The sequence below is a fragment of the Otolemur garnettii genome, unplaced genomic scaffold, assembly GCF_000181295.1.
Source record: "Otolemur garnettii isolate 467f Iridium unplaced genomic scaffold, OtoGar3 scaffold00014, whole genome shotgun sequence".
Taxonomy (NCBI): Eukaryota; Metazoa; Chordata; class Mammalia; order Primates; family Galagidae; genus Otolemur; species Otolemur garnettii.
In genome coordinates, this window is record NW_003852409.1 from 10,817,848 (window position 1) to 10,825,714 (window position 7,867).

The following is a 7,867-nucleotide window of genomic DNA, read 5'->3' on the forward strand; positions in this document are numbered from 1 at the left end:
TTCTGTATTATCTGAAATGTATTATCACAAGACTTGGCAAACTTTCTATAAAGGCCCTAGAGTGGATATTTTAGGCTTTGCAGACTAAAATGTGGTCGTAGTGGCAACCGCTCAACTCTCCTTTATAGCAAGTAGGCAGCCATCTACCGTATGTAAGTGAGTGGATGTGGCTTTGTTCCTCGAAAACTTTATTTACAAACAGAGGTGACAGGCGGGGAGGGGCGCATAGTGTGCAAACCCCCCTAACCCCTCATTTGTTGTTTTCCAGTATTTTGCTAACTGCAAAGATTTTCGAAGGCATCACCTTATACATATATGGACATTATAAAGATTGTACGATACATGTTTTATTTGGTGAGGGGAATGGATAAAGATCGTATTAGCACAGGACAAAACTATAAGAGGATTTGTGGAAAAAATTATCTTCTAGAAGTTTGCTGCTCAGAGGGTAGAAATCCCACAGGTTGGCTTCCTCTCTCTGCACGGGGCCCATTTGGCACATGACGCATGGACTAGGACAATTATTTCTGGTTTTGTGTACTGTTCAGAGTTCAGGAAAAGCTGTGATTAGCACATGTTTAATGAAAATATCCTATCCAAGTGCTCTGTAGTTAGCCAGCAAGCCCCAAACTTTGATTGTTTACTTAGGTCACGAGAAGAGAAGGATTTTTGAGCCTTTTCTTTTTCTTTGCTCTGGATGGTCTTCAGTGGAAACAGGGCTCTCCTTTTCCAGTCTCACAAACCCAAGTTATAAAGATGTGTGTCCGAATCATCTGTGTCTGAGGTGTAGAATCTTCCTGTGGGATAGTGAGAGAGAAGGCTGGGCTTTGTCACCCGTTCACAATTTAATGGTTTTGTGGTAACTTTTCTGCTTTGGAATTCATTCATTTCTCAATGTGTCTGCCCCAAAATAAGGAAAACAAGAGGAAAAGCCTAAATTACTTCACTGAAAAACTTAGATATTTTTTTCTTATTCAAACTTTCGGGGCATTTCGTCCCCAAGCTGAAATCACTCACTGATTTCCAAACAAGCTTTCTATATATTTATTCACATGCATGTTGTTTATATAAATACCTCGAACCTTTTTATTACAGTGTTCAAGCCTTCAGGCTGGCATTTGGAGACAAAGCAAATCAGAAAGATAAATCCTGCCTCAGTTGTTGCACACTAACTTGTCAAGTCACTGCAGAGATGAGAGGAGGTTAGAAACTGTAACAGACATGGAACCAGAGGCTCCCTGAGCAGCGGGTAGCAAGCTGAAGCTTTGAGGGGTGGATCAGGGAAGTGAGTTGCTCAGGAAAGTAGGGGCTCAGTTTAGAGCTTTTGGAGCCAAAAAGACTCGAGTTTCGATCTTGTATCCACTAGCAAGGTACTTAAATTTTGGTTCTGTTTTTTGATTTTTAAATGGGAGTCTTTATACCTTTCTTAGAAATTTTATAAGATTAAATGAAGTCCTTATATGTCCACCACATTGAAACCCAATATGTTCATCAGAATATATGTTAATTGAATTGTGCTCAAATATAATAATAATAATTGTACCTGTCACAATGGCAGTAATGTTCCCAAAGACCTAAAACATAGAAAATCACAAACGCAATTTTTGATGTTATATTTTGACTATGCTACATTGGTATTTAATTTTCCTCCTTCTCATGATTGACCAGCTTAATAAGTTTCACGGACACCTAGTTGAGTCTAAAGAATTTCCACTTTTAGCATGTCTAAGCCTTTCCATTTTTGTCTAAATTGTTACTAAGTTTATGAGACTCATGCTTGACTGTCCTTTTCTCATGTATAGTCCTTTTTTCCCCCTAACTGACGAGTACAAAATACAATTAGAATTTATAAAATAATTGTCCAAACATTATTTTGTAAATAAAGGTGGTAATGCTATTGAAATAGAATTTTTGGCTGATAGGCAGTGGTATTGTACTCTAGCTAAAAATGATCATTCATCAGGAGAAGGACATGTAGTAGTCTGATTTCAGCATTCATGAAAGAAACATTGGGTATCAAGGTATAAGGTACTAAAGAGAAGCTTGCTGACAATTCAGAAAAACAAAATCAAGTACCATAAGGCAAAAACAAGAATTTAAAGGCATGAGAATTGGAAAGGAAGAACTATAACTATTTTTATTCACAGGTAATATAATCTTTGTATGTAGAAAATCCTGAGAAATCTATAAGAAAGCTACTGGAACATTAGTGAGTTCAGCAAGGTTTCAAGATATAAAGTCAATACACAGAAATAGATTGTATTTCTATGTAATAGTCATGGACCATCTGAAAATAACATTTTAAAGAAGATCAGTTTTCCGTGTAATAACATGAGAAAGGCTATAAAAGGCTTAAGAATAAATTTAACATAAGAACTTTGGAACTGTACACTGAAAAGTACAGTGTTTCTGAGAGAAATAAAAAACTAAGTTAATGTAACATATACCATGTTCATGAAGTAGAAGACTCAATATTGGTAATTCTTTCCAAGTTGATCTATAGATTCAACTAATCTTTACCAAAATCTCAGTAGGCTTTTTTTGTTAGAAATTGACAAGCCGATCCTAAAATGTATATGGAAATTCAAATGACCTAGAATAGCATAAATAGTGTGGAAAAAGGAACAAAGTTGCGAGACTAACCGTTTTTGACTTCAAGACTTACTCCCCCACTCTCCCTTCTTTCACTCACTCCCATTTCTTCCTCCTGCTCCCAACACCATTATCTATCAGTAATGCCGTTTATTAGTAGTGCCAGTAAAAGATGAAGACAACATTTTAAGGAACCGTGACGTCGTGAAAAAATAAATAAAAATAAAAACCTTGCACCTCTCACATTAAAAAACACACTTTTTTAAAAGAAAGTTTAAGTATATGCAATACCTTGTTAGTGTTCTGTATGTTAGTTAAGGAACTAACCCTTCTTGATTTCAAAACTTACTATAAGTTGGCATGAGGATAGATACATAGACCAGTGGTGCAGAACAGTAAGTCAAAAAATAATCCATCATGTATGTGCTCAGTTATTTTCATCAAAAGTATTGAGGCAACAGGGAAAGGATTTTTTCCACAGTGATGCTGGCACAATTGGATTTACATATGCAAATTATGACCCTTGACCCTGTCTATACAAAAATTCCTTCAAAAGGAACACAAACTTAAATGCATGAGCTAAAACTATGAAACTTTTAGAAGAACAGTAGAGAACTCTGTGATCTTGAGTTAGGGAAAATATTCTTATATGTGACACAAAAGCTGTGGATGTTTAAAATAAAAAGTAGATAAATTGGATGTCATCAAAATTAAACTTTTACTCTTGAGAAGACAGAAGAAAATGAAAAGGGCGTTAAACTTTTACTCTTCAGGAGACATGATTAAACAAATAAAAAGCAACAGACTAAAAGATGAAAAGCAACTATTTTCAGAGTAATTACCTAACAGATGTCTTTAACCAAATATATAAAGAACTCCTGCAACTCAATAAGAAAATAAGCAATTTAATTTAAAATGAGCAAAAGATTTCAGTAGACATTTTATCAAAGGAGATACAAATGGCAAAAGAAAAAAAAGAGCACATCATTCACCGTTAGGGGAATGTGAATTTAAACAACAGTAAGATTCTAGTACCCGCCCACTGGAATGATTCAAATTATAAAGGCTGATAGTACCAAAGTGTTCGCAAGAATATGAAAAAACTAGAATCTCATACATTGCTATTTGGAATGTAAAATGGCATAGCCACTTTAGAGCACTTAGACAATTTGTTTGTAAGATAAACAAACAGCTTTTGTGTCACATATAAGAATGTTTTCCCTAACTCATAAAGTAGATGGATAAACAAAACGTGGTATCGCCATACATTGGAATGCTGCTTATCAATAGAAAGGAATGAGCTACTGATACCTGTAGCAGCGTGGATAAACTGCAGAATCATCTTGTCAGGCAGACAGAAGACAGGTACAGAAGGCTACAGGTTGTATGATTCGGTTTATATGGAATTTCTACAATTACAAATTTCTGGAGACAGAAAACAGCTCAGAGGTTGCCAGGGGATGGAAGTTGAGAGCAAGGACTGATTACAGAGAATATGAAGGAACCTCTCAGAGTGAGGAAAGTGTCCTTTCTTAAACTGGATCATGGGGAAGTTTGCAAAAATGTATACATTTACTAAAAAAATTATTGAGCTGTTCATTGGAAGTAGGGTAAACAGTGGGACCATTCCTATGGTTCAAATTGCAAGGGTACACGTCACATCTATTAAGTATAAAGTATAAATGTCTTAACACGATAAGTAAATGAGGTAAAGGCTATATTAACTAGTTTGATGTAAGCATACCTAATTGTATATAATATCAGCACATTGTACCCCATAAAGGCATCAGTGTATACATGATCTATGTGTTTATGACTTAATAAAAAAATAAATAAAAATAGATAAACGTTATGGTAGGTAAACTAAGCCTCAATTCCTAAAACAGACACAAGTTCCCAAGAAACCCACATAGTAGGTCCTCAATAAATAGTAATTTCCTCTAGTCTTTTCTCATGAAGTTAATCCTGGGGATGGATAGATCAGCAAGAGATTCAAGATCCAGATTAATGTATAAACTGCCAAAACTAAAATGTGGATTAGATTTAGCAATTGCTTCTAAGCTGGGATTTACTTTTTTTCTTTAGTAAGAGTACTCAGTACATTCTTCCATGAATAGCTGACTTAAGGTGATTTTGTAGGGTGGAGAGAACATATAGGGGAAACTATAAGATACGGTATTTTCAGTCACAGGATATTGTTAAACAGAGCCAGACTTCCAAAACTGAACTTTGAATTCTACCTGCAAAGGTCATAAACTTCAGGAACATCTCTAAAGATGTCAGACTGCACTGTTCAAGGAATGGACAGAATTCTGGTACCAGTAGGAAGGGTTCTTAACGTCAAATATACCAGGACATTTGACAAACAGAATCTCAAACACTACACTTGATTTAGTCTGCTGTGTTTATCAAGAGCCAGAGTGCAATGGACAAGCCATGACCATCAGAACCCTCGTTCTATAAGTGATAAACAGAACCAGAATCCTGCCCCCCTCAATCTGCATCTTTGCACCAGTGAGCAAAGAATCATTCGTACTCTCTTGGGTTCTGAAGGAAACAGCAAGGGCTATTTGAAATTGTACTTCTTCGTCCTTTGACTCCCTATCTTTTCCTGGTCTTCCTGGGTCCTCTAGAAGGTCAACTCCTCTGTTTTCTCTTTTTGTTTCTCCTCCTCCTCCCTCTCCCTTCTTTCACTCTCTTCCTTTTCTCCTTCCTGCCCCCCAACACAATGAATTATCTATCAGTAATGCCATTTATGAGCAGTGCCAGTAAAAAATGAAGACAATATTTCAAGGAACGGTGATGTCATGGGGGAAAAAAAAAACCTTCTCACATTTAAAAAATGCACATTTTTTTTTTTAGAAAGTGTAAGTATCTGGAATACCTTGTTAGTGCTCTTCATCGTTCTTATGTCTCTTTGCTGGTTTAAGGAACATAAAACTATATTATCTCTTACTTGGTCTGCTCATAAAATTGTCATGTTCGGTATATTAAATTCAGAAGGATAGTCGGTTCGGGCAAGACACACTCGCTAATTGAATTTACTTTGAAATGTTTTTAATTTTTTATACAAATGGAGCCTGGGGTGGCTGAACTCTTGAGATATGCATATCTCTTACTTTTGGCCAGTTTGGGGAAAGCAGTCTGCATTAAGCTTGGAAGGAATCACTAACATTTTAGTTATTCCAATAAAATTGTTGAGCTTTCTGGACTAGTGAAGTCCACAGTGGCAAAAAATTCACATAGAACATTTGTTTCCAGAAAAGGAAATGAGAACAAATGCAAGAAGGCTCTTCCCCCAAAGGTTCTTCCCAAATCACAAGAGCAGTTTGTCTCAAATCATAAAGCCACACCTTTGGCTGCATTTGTTTTTTCTTTAGGATTGTGTGTCATTTCTGAACTAAATTCTAGCCCCTTAAGCTTTATCAGCTGCAAGGATTTCTGCAAGCTGAAGGTTTCTCTGAAAGATTATGGCCTTTCATCTCTGCTTTCTCTCGTGTTAGTTTTGCTTCTTCATTGGTCAACCATAGATCTGTTTCTCTGATGTGTTTTGGAAGACAGAGAACTCAGAAATAGATGAGCAAGAGGGGTGACTATATTTCAGAGGGATGTGCCTGGCAGAACCATAGATAGTGTTTCTCGATAAGACATTTGAAGATGTTCTTTATCTGTAACTTTTGAAACTATCCACTACATTCAAGCTTCAGTAGGACTTTCCCTTCCTTCTCTCTTAAAGCACATTATTTATCTCTCTTCCAAAATCTAACACAGTGCCCTGAGTATAAGAAAGCCTTCCTAGTTGTTTGTTAAATAAATGAATGAATGAAATCACTTTTCAGATATGAAATTCTAAATATCCTATCTGTTGAAATAGCAAAATGTGCCAGCATCTATCAGCAGCGTCTGTGCCCCTCTGCATTTGGGGGCCAGGAGCTTGGCAACTGATCAGTTGGCCAACACCAAAACTCTTGAGACTTGGTTGGTGACATCTTTCACCTGGCCTTTTTTGAGTACTTGTGTGTGGAGTTATGCTGACATTCTCCAAATAGGTTGATTTTCTCTGGGCTTTTGCTGAGTTAGGTCTGATAAAAATGGGTTTTCTGGTCCTGACTCCATGCTGACAAAGGAAAGTAGGGAGCTTGCTTGACTTTCTTCTCCATACCCTTCTGGGGACTTCGTAATCCTTTATTCTTACTGTTCCTAAAAAGGGTTTTATTCTGAAGGAAAAAATCAATCTCAAAAGGACACTACCACTCTAGCCCATCAGATTTTGCAACAGAGTATTAGTGTGTTAATAATTTTTCCTTCTTTCTTCTTGTATTAGCCATTATAATCATGGTAATTTTCACACATTTTGTGAGGAGTTTTACATTTCTACAGATGACTCACATTAAAATGGGAAGAACTTGAGCTACGGCATCTGACCATCTGCGTCCTAGTCCTGACTTTAGCTTTATCATTTACTTGTTTTGTGTTCTGTTTTCTTCATCTGCAAATACAGAAGAGAATACGTACATTACGCAATACGCGTAAAAACCGCTGGATGCGTTTGTAGCACATAATAGATATCTGATAAGTACTGAAACAAAAACTTCTAGAACATATCTAATTTTACTCTCTCATTGACAAGCAAATTTATTTCACAGGGTGTAAATCTTACAGCAATATTGCACATTCTTTATACTTTATGATCACCCAATGGTTTTCATGTTACCGGTTAATTCAAACCACCTTTCTTGTGTGTCAACTAGTTGACTGACCTTACATCCTACATTGTGCCTATAAAACTAAATAAGACTTGGCTGCTACCATGGGGGCGTGTATAAGCAAGTAGGTGAGACAAGCGGACACAAAGAGCCGCAACCCAGCGTGTTAGGTGCTTGATGAAAGGTACCTGTAAAATAGGGCAGCAACGCACAGCACACGTAGGGTGTCGAGGCTCATCTGCCATAGCACTTTAACACTGCCTCGCTGGTTTGTTTGGCTGAAATGAATAAACGAGCTTTATGGAAATATAATCAACAAATGGAATTGTACATATTTAAGGTGATGCTTTGATGTGCGTGCACTGTTGATGAGAATGCAAATTGGGACAGGCCTTAGGGACAACAGTGTGAAGATTACTCAGGAAGGTAAAAGTAGAACTACCCTGTGATCCAGCAATCCCACTTTTGGGTACATACCTAAAGGTGAGGCTCAAAGGGATCCTCAACTCTCACGTTCATTGCCAACACTGCCTAAGTGGTCACTGATGGATGAATCAGTAAAGAAAATG

At 36.9% G+C, this 7,867-nt stretch overlaps 1 protein-coding gene across 1 annotated transcript in view; it reads left to right on the plus strand.

Annotated features, from left to right (window-relative positions):
- Positions 1–7,867, plus strand: part of ZNF462 (zinc finger protein 462) — a 141,805-nt gene that overhangs the window by 119,338 nt on the left and 14,600 nt on the right. The window lies entirely within an intron of this gene.